This window comes from Crocuta crocuta, unplaced genomic scaffold (genome assembly GCF_008692635.1).
Source record: "Crocuta crocuta isolate KB4526 unplaced genomic scaffold, BGI_CrCroc_1.0 scaffold126, whole genome shotgun sequence".
NCBI lineage: Eukaryota > Metazoa > Chordata > Mammalia > Carnivora > Hyaenidae > Crocuta > Crocuta crocuta.
This window is the reverse complement of record NW_027531000.1, coordinates 1,187,025-1,196,889: the sequence shown is the minus strand read 5'-3', so window position 1 is coordinate 1,196,889 and position 9,865 is coordinate 1,187,025.

Below are 9,865 nucleotides of genomic sequence, written 5' to 3'. Positions count from 1 at the left end.
TTTCTTAAGAGTTTTAACTCCTTTTCCAAACTGCATTTCTCAGCTGACCTAATTCAGTAGCAATGTCTCCAGGAGTTTTTAATAGATTCACAGGGGCTACACAGACTGCTCTCTATTTTTACATCTTTACAGCGAAGATGCTATTCCTTATAGTGAGGCATACTTGCTGGAATTTTGGCCTGCTTTCTCTCCTCTGGCCTCTGTATAGATGGGAAAACATAGAGCAGAAGCTGTTGTGTGCATTTTGTTCACGTATGTGAAGATGGCTACTCCCACCCTCTTCCACACTCCCAACTTTTTCAGTTGTTCCTTATTTTTCAGGCAACCTCTTCTGCCCTAAACCCTCGGATTCACTCCTTCCTTCTTTCCATACTACTTCATGTCCATGTCACTTCCAACGTCAGTCTTGGCTCCATGTCAACAACAAGTATTTTTGGGGGGTTACCTATCATGTATTAGGTACTAGGCACTGGGGATTTCAGAATGAAGGCCACCATAATCTGACCAGAATAGTGGTCCTCAAGCCTAGCAGCATGTTAGAATCACTAGAGGGGTGGAGAGTGGCAAGGTAATGGCAGTGCCTTGCATCACTTCTGAGTTTCTGATTTTTGGTTTTTCACTATTGGGTTGAGATGTTACAAATAAGCCAGAGGGATAAACTAGAATGATCCATGTGGTCATTGATCATACTCAGAAACATCAGTATGAACTCATGTTTGGGTTAGTACAGATACAGATGGTTACATGTAGAAATATTTAGAGAAATATATATATATGTATGTTTGTGTATATATATGTATGTATGTATGAATATGTATGTATAGTTATACATGGATTAGTATATTCACATATATCTTCTTGCTCAGTCAGCTGAGAGGACCTATAAGCAATGATAGGCCAATAGCAAGGAGTACACCAGAGCCCAGATCTTGGTTTTTAATACTATTCTCCAATCAAAGAAAAAGAAATTCTTATAGAAATGGCTGACATTAGGACTGAGGTGGGAAATATATACAAGATGACCCTGGAGCATCTTGTAGTGTGAGAAAGTAAGGAAGTACATAAAAATGAAACACACAGAAGCCCCCACAATAATGGTGATATGTCAAAGTGGCACTGATGGAGCCCCCAAGGGCCAAAGCTACGAAAATGTAAGCAAGAACAAAAATAAAGAAGTACTGTATGATAACCCCAAATATAAAATAAATATCCATGAGCCCATATTGGCACACAGAAATGTTTGGATAAACAAATAAATGGGACAAAGAGAGAAATGAGAGAGCTCTCTCATGCTGAGGAATTCCAAATAATTCATGTATGTACTTTGCTGTCAAGGAGATGAAGCGTAACTTCCGCACTCCTTAAATGTGCGCTGCGCATGGTGATTTCTTTCCAAAGAGTGTTTACAACATGGATGGGGGAAGAAGAGTAACTTTACTATAAAGAAACCTGACAAATAGTACCTCAGCTGGCCAGGTAATCAAAGTTAACATCAACAATAAGTCTCATTGATGGTATATGCGCTTGACATGACATGATGTAAATGGCACTTTACCTCTGTGACTTCCTCCTCAAAAAACTACAACTCTGGACTAGTCATGAGAAAGACATTAGACAAATTCCAGTTGAGGATCATTATACAAAATACCTCATCAGTACTCCTTGACACTGCCAAGGTCAAGGTCAAAAACAAGGAAAGTCTGAGCAACTTTCACACTCCAAGAAAGCCTAAGGAGACATGAAAATTAAATTTAATGTGGTCTCCTGGGTGGGATCCTGGAACAGAAAAATGACAATAGTTTAAAAATAAGGGAATCATAATAAAGTATGATATTTAATTAATAATAATGTATTGATATCAGTTCATTTGTTGTGATGAAGTATACCATAATAACAAGATGTTGGGGCACCTGAGTGACTCAGTTGGTTGAGCATCTGACTCTTGATTTCAGCTCAGATCATGATCCCAGAATCATGGGATCTAGCCCCACATTGGGCTTAAGATTCTCTCTGTCTTCTTCTGCTCCCCCACCTTAAATAAATAAATAAATAAATAAATATAAATAAATAAATAAATAAACAAACTTGCATGATGTTATTGGGGAAATTGGGTGTGAAATATATAGGAAATCTCTGTACTTTGCTCAGTTTTTCTGAAAATCGAAAAGCCTCTAAGATAAAAAGTTTATCTAAAAAATAAAAGTCATTTTCATGATATTTTGGTCACCTCCATACTGTTGTCTTCAAGCCAACTAGCTAGACTTTAAGTTCTTTGCAGATGACAAACCTTCTTTCCTTTTATAGTGTTTTATTATGTACTAGAAGATCCCACACATAATAGGTAGGCAACTCTGTTTGTTAAATTTATTGCATTGGCCCGATACTGTGTGATTTTTAAGTAACATACTTTTTATTATAAAACTGAGAAGGATTTAGGTAAAGCAAAAAAGGAGTGTCTTTAGACATGGTTATGTGGTGTCTAAGAAGATCACTGTTAATATTTTGATGGTCTTCTAGATATTTTTTATTTTCCACTCTAAGTTGGGATTATGTACTACCTACTATTTTGAAAACTATTTCACTTTTGGCCTATTATGAACTTTTTTCCATCCTATACGTCTTCTTAAAGCATAAAATGAGCATTTTTAATAGCTGGATAATGATGAATTGGAAAGTTTGTGGAATGACAAAAACTGGGCTAATTATGATAAGATCATACAAATTTAGAACTCAAAGAGCACAGGGAAGGCAGGAAAGAGGTGGAAAAGGATAGGGAAGATTAGGAGCAGTTGTAAGTGATGACAGTGGCTCTGGCATTGGGTGTCAGGAGTGGTTGACCTACTGGTATGGTGAGAGTTTGGCAGGCAGAGGGAAAACTAATCCTCCTTGCTCCTCTAAATCTACTTTTCTGTAGACAAAAGGACCTAGAGAGGTAATTTCAGTTTTCTCCTTTTCTACTACAAAGGAGAAGGAAAGATAGTCACCAGCCGTTGAGTAGCATCTTTAATTCCGTATTATTTTTTCATCTCATTAGATGGATATTCCAAGGCTCAGAAGTTAGTTAGGAGACATTAAATCACTCTGTTGTTTCTTTGTGGAGCTCCAGCTTTTTCAGCTCAAAGCCACTTTCTGGACCATTTGTACAATACAGCATGTCTCCAATAAAGGACTGATTGAGGACACTGGTTTCCCCTCTCGTCCTCAGTGTATATAAAAACACAGAGTACCCAGCAAGATCTGGGAATTGATCCCATGTTTCAGTCCTCCATCAATTTCCTGACTATGTCTCTGCCACTGAGATCTAGTTCCACAGTGTCCCAAGCGGATTCCTTCTTATAGAGCAAGTTGTACTTGAAATATACTGAGTCATCTTGCCTACATTTTTAGTTAGGATAATGCTTATATCTTTTCCTTAACCAATTATCTGGAAGCAGAAAAAGAACCAAATTCTGTGATATCCCTTCCTCTTTTGGACACTTGGAAGCAAAGTTGAAGGAAAACTTTATCTGAGTGGGTTGCTATGAGTGGAGACTTATTTTTGGCTGCATAACGAAGACATTTAGAAAACAATGAGTGTTTACATGAGGTGACGGAGGCAGTCACGAAAGTGTGGGACCAGTGTGGATTTGGGGTTTTGAATAGCATGTGGGTGACTGCTGACATTTGAGAACTTTTATTTGGGTGGATTACAGATGTTGGAATTAAATGTAGACATTTAATTGCCCATTTAGTAATACTAAATCAGCATCTGATTCAGTTTGGTGAGGAAAAAGGTCCATGCATTGATTAATCCTTTTAAGAAAGATCTGGTAGGGTCACATTGATAAGTATTAGGGAATATATATGGCCGCTAAAAACCAACCTTTCTGAAATGCTAGGACTTCAAAATTATGAAGATTTTGTTTTTGGTTTTGATTTTTGGTTTTTGGTTTTTTTTGGGGGGGAGCGGTTTTGTGGGGGTTTTTTTTGGCTATAGAGGAAGTTTCAAATCATTTGAGTCCATCTTAAATTCCATCCCAGTAAAGTTAGTTAAAGAAATAATTTAAGGCCCTTCTTAAAAGTTACTTTAACTATGAGAGACTGGATGTCACTGGGACAGGCACTGGGAAAGAGGATTGAAAAGTTTGTGTTCTGGTACCTGCTTTGCTACTACCTTGCTATGCAAGACAGTAAAATATAGAATCCTAGGCAACTATATGTCCCTGTTGGTAAGTGCTGCTGATGTGGGATCAGAAAGTTTGGGTCCAGATCCTTGCTCATCACTTCATAGCTGTGTAACCACAAGCAAGTCAGAGAAACTTTCTGAACTTCAGTTTCCTTTCCTTTTTTTTTTTTTTAATGTTTTTATTTATTTCTAGGAGGGAGAAAGAAAGAGACAGCGAGAGCAGGGGAGGGTCAGAGAGAGAGGGAATCACAGACTCTGAAACAGGCTCCAGGCTCTGAGCTGGCAGTAAGCACAGAGGCCAACGCGGGGTTCGAATCCACGAACCGTGAGATCATGACCCAAGTGAAAGTTGGACGCTTAACCGACTAAGCCACCCAGGCGCCCCTTCAGTTTCCTTTCCTATAAGATGAGGATACTGATAGTAAATATAAGCCTTACAACCTCTATCATATTGTTATTAGAATGAAATGAAGATGTAAAAGCCTAGATACTATTAATTACAATATGAAATGCTGGCACAGACTCCAAAATGGTGCTGCTACATGGTTCTAGTTCTGATTGAGGAAGTTTTTTTAAAACATTTTTTAATGTTTATTTATTTTTGAGAAGCAGAGAGAGACAGAGCACAAGCCAAGGGAAGGTCAGAGAGAGAGGGAGACACAGAATCAGAAGCAGGCTCCAGGCTCTGAGCTGTCAGCACAGAGCCCAACACAGGGCTCGAACCCACGGACCGTGAGATCATGACCTGAGCCAAAGTCAGATGCTTAACTGACTGAGCCACCCAGGCGCCCCATGATTGAGGAAGTTTTAAGACCTTTAAATATATCCATTTAATAATGAGTTGCTTTTGTTATTGTTGGTCAGACAACACCAGACTAACTCTACCCTTAGAGCAAAGGAAGAGCTTTGTCTGTTGGCATTTGCTCATGATGGAGGTGGTAATCCAGAGGACATGTTGACCTGTGAACTGAATCTGTGCACAGTCTCCTCAACTCCTCTCCTGTCACTGGAATGTACATTCTGCTTATGTGCTCACAGTGAAAACGGTTCCAAGGACATAGCCTTGAGAGAGTAAGGTGTTAAAATCATCTGGACCAAATATGTGACTAAACCCAGTTAAGGCCTCTTTGTAAACTTCTAAGATTTGGTGAGTGGGTATGGAGATCAACTTGTCTTCCAACCTTCCATGACAAGTCTCATAAGTAAGTTTCCTTGCTTATTAAAACTTCCATATACCAACCTGAAGTGATCTGCCTTCTGTCTTTAGTCTCTTCTTACCCTCCATGTAATGGGGCCAGTTTTTGAACCAACACCCCACCAGAGTACCAGGAAATTGTTCAAAGGAGGAAAGTGTTTCCAATGAAAGAGACATGGCTGATCCAGGAACTGTGGTTAAGTTGACGTGGTCACACCAACCAGCTCTTGAATTCCAAAGTGGTATAGTAAATAAGGCTAGGGCCAATTTTCCAGTTGGCCTAAGGACTGGGGAAAGGGAAACATCCTCATAACTATGGATAACTGTGAGGTCCTTACCATGACCTCACATGAAGGCAGCACTGACTGGACCAGACCCCATTGCCTTGACATGAAGAGGAAACCAAGAATTTTCATAACCAGGGCTCCCAGGACACTGGTTCTAGAAAGTCCCTTCTGTTCAATTGTCACTTGAATCTTTTTAATTTATACACTCTTGCTTTATATCTTCCTCTGCTAATGTGCAAGCTTCTTGAAGACAGGCACGTGACTGGTTCATTAGCAAGAAAGCATGTTGCATATGAGGATAAAATACTTAATTTGGAACTAGAAAAACCAAGTTCAAAGGTCATTTCCAAAATTCATTAGTTACATGTGATAAAGCAGGAAGCTTTTAAACACTCTTTGAGCCTTATTCCTCGCTTTTGTATAATGGGAGTTATAGTCTCCAACAGGGTAGTTTTGTTTAAATCTACTTAGTATTGACACTGTGTGCTAGGGTGTATATGTTTAGTGCTTTGTATTTATTCATGAAGCCTCACAATTCAATGAGACATAATATTATTATGTCCATTTTGCAGAGATAATCATTTGCTGTTTTATAGAAACATTAAAATGCCCTGAGACTCAGTTGTTGATTGTTCTCCAATCTTTTCTATTTTGACTTATTCATGGAGGATGTCATCTGTCCTCATGACTTTACATACCATCTAGATCCCCAAGGATTTATAACTTAATAGATCAGGCCAAGGTTACTCCTCTGAACTTCAGACCCATATACCCACCCATTCACTCAATATCTAATAGGCATCTGAACATGACCCAAGCCAACCTCTTGATATTCTTCCTAAATGTGTTTCTTTTCAAGTTACTCCTTGGTAAATGTTAAATCTATTCTTTTAATAACTAAGGGCAAAAAAACATTGGAGTCATCCTTGGATGACGTCTTAGTCTAACTTCCCACATTCAATCCACAAAAAAATAATTTCAGCTCTACCTATGGACCTTCTTTTTTGGGCTTCTACTGTTCAAGGCATCATATCCCACCTGGGTTATTGCAAGAGCCTCCTGACCAGTCTCCCTACTTATGACCTTGTCCCCATGATAGTATTTACTCAACCAGGGTAATGCCATTGGATGGTTAGGGTAGATGATTGTCCTCTATGCTTTACCCACTTTGATGGCTGCCCATCTTTTCAGAGGGAAATCCAAGTCCTCACATGGCCTATGAGGACTGACATGATCTGCTATCTCCTGTGGTGGCCCCTCTAACCCCATCTCCTACCAACCTTACCCTCCTTGGTCCTTCACCAGCCCCATGGTACCCTGGCTGACTTTTCCAACACACCAGCACATTTTCTTCTCAGAGCCTCTGTGCTTGCTGCTCCCTCTGGCTAGAATTTTCTGCTCTCGTGTATCCACATGGCTTCTTCCTCACTTCCTTCAGACTTGTCTCAAACATTCTTAGTGAGGCCTTTCCTGCTCCTTCTTTCTAGAAAACCAACCACAAAACACCCTACTCTATCACTTCCAATCCCCGCCCCTGGTTTATCCTTTTCGTTAGCACACAGCAGTGCCTGAAACATTACATATTTCCTTTGTCTATAGTCTGTCTTTCCCTCCAGAATGAGGATGCCACAAGGGCAAACATGTCATTTTGGTTCATGGCTCTGTGTCCAGAGCAGACCCTGACACTCAGTAGGTGTTCAATACATATTTCTGGAGTCAATGAATAAGGAAACCAAACCGCAAAGAGATTAAGAAATAGCCCCAGCTCCTAAAGGATGAAACAGGCAATAGTAATTGCAGTCCAAAAATTAAGGTCTCCCTGAGATGGGGACACACAGGATTCAGGTCCTTCTGGCTTTGCCCCATGTATTTCTGAAAGCCAGTGAAGTGCTGTTCTTGCCAAAAAGTGTGTTTTAGAACTCTCTGCAAGGGTGCCCCAGTGAGTAAGACCTGCCGGGGTGCCTGGCACATAATAAGCTGACACTGCTAACTCCTGGGGTTCTGTGTATAACCCAAATTCATAGCCCTTGACATGGCCTGTCAGCTTCCACTGCCTTCGGTTCTAAATTTGTATGATCTTAGCATAATTAGCCCAGTTTTTGTCATTCCACAACTGCTAAGTATGCAGTGGCTGTGGCGTGTTATGGCTCCTCTTAGAAGCAGATGACATATCATGAAATATTTATTAGAAAAACAAGTGCAGGCTTTCTTAATTATTACCACTGACTGCTTTCCTCTCAAAGTCCAGGAGAGTTGAAGTCAGTATGGCAGAACTGCTTGAATATGATAATTTCCTTTTGATCTTTAATTTCCCTCCTATGCATTTGGGTACATTTTATGGTTTCTTTGAAAAGCTCCACTCAGCCTCACTGGAGGCTTGTTTTTTGTCCCCAGTCTGCAATGTCTTTTGTTTCATCATTTACATTCCTTAGGCTGTTTCAGATGAATAAATATTGCCCTAACTGCTCTAGCTTAATAAAACTATTATTGCTCATTAACTCTCTGTGCAAGAATTAGCTGGAAAATATGCACTGGGGTTGTTTCCTGTTTTTGTGTATTAATATTTTAAAAAATCATTTCATTCTCTGGGACCCATGAAGTTTATTCTTGCCAGTGGAGAGACAGATCTTTAGGCACAAATTAGTGACTCCAGGTCATTGGTCCAGAGGATATGTTTGTTTTTAAAGGAATCACCAGTTGTTGGTTGGACAAGGGGAATGAGAAGGTGAATGGTGTGTTTCAGTTTCTCACAGACCTCCTGGCACTCACAGGAAGAAAATGAGTCATTAAAGCCTTTTGATCTTGTTCTTTTTCTCTTCCTGGTCCTGGACAGCCAGACAACTTTTCCCTCTTTCTTTCCTTCTTTGTCTCTTGCCCCACAACTCCCTTATGTGAATACTAGAAACTTATTTAATGAATCTTCACCTGTGACTAAGCCCAGGGTCTGCCTTCCTTCACAAAATGGAATCAGAGGATGAAAAGCCTGTTCTGAGTGGGGATCCTAAGATCAGTAAACGTGCAACCACATTAAAACAGGAACACACCATCTCTTGTGGTTCTTTTGACATTTTTCAGCTGTCCTAAGCCTGATTTTTATGAGAGGAGGCAAGGAAATTGGAATAGAGAGAAACTTTTGTACTAAGTTCTCAAAATATTCATTTACTCTTATACTCTCCAGTGAAGGAGGTAGAAACTAGTCTTCTTCTCATTTCATAAATAAGAAAGCTGATGAATGAGATGCTAAGATCTAAATAATTCAAATGGAAACTGAGTGTAATTAGAGGCAGTATTTAATACATACAAAATTATATATATATATATATACATATATATAATACAATGAGACATAAAATACAGTCACAGAATGATACAGAGAATGACCTATCTAACTCAAGAACCAGAATAGTGGTAATTCCATTAATTTCATATGTAGATAGCCCCAGAGCTAACTATTATCCTAAATTTTGTGTTATTATCCTAAATTTTGTATTTCTTATTCGTCTTTTTTTACAAAATAATATTATTACATTTTTAAACAATTTACTATTTCATCATGGTTATTTTTAAGCTCTATAAAATGGCAACATACTGCAAGTAGTTTTGTGACTTACTTTTTTCCACTAATAAAGCACAACGTCATCATAACCAATACATGCAGTCCAGAAAATTCAAGCACGTGAAATGTGGGATCACATTGCTTCCAGATTAATGAAACTGAAACAAGCCTGAAAAATTAGTGATCTATAATTCAGTCCACACCCATACTGGTCCTGACTGCTCCTGGTGGCATTGGCCTGCTCCTATCAGTGGGGACAGTTATGCAAGCTTTGTCACTATTTGGAGGGGAGCCACCAAAGAGAGCCAACTGACCCCCACTGTGCTGTGACTAGAATTTTTTAGGTCACTGAGATTGGAGTTGTTTTTTTTAGAGTGGCTGGTTGTAGCTTTTCTGGTCAATTTAGCCCTTTTCCATTCCCAATGACTTTTTTAGATTTGTGCCTTCTCTTTCTCTTGATCAGCCTCAGTAGAGAGTTGTTGACCTGACTAGTGTTTCAAATAATTGACTTTGGCTTAATGGAATATCTCTAATTGATCATTGTGTTTTTATTTCACTTGAAGAATTCCTTTCCTTCCACTTTCTTTAAGTCTGTATGGTTATTATTTTTCTAATTACTTTAACATGTTGCTTAGCCTGTTTATTTTCAGTGTGTCTTCTTT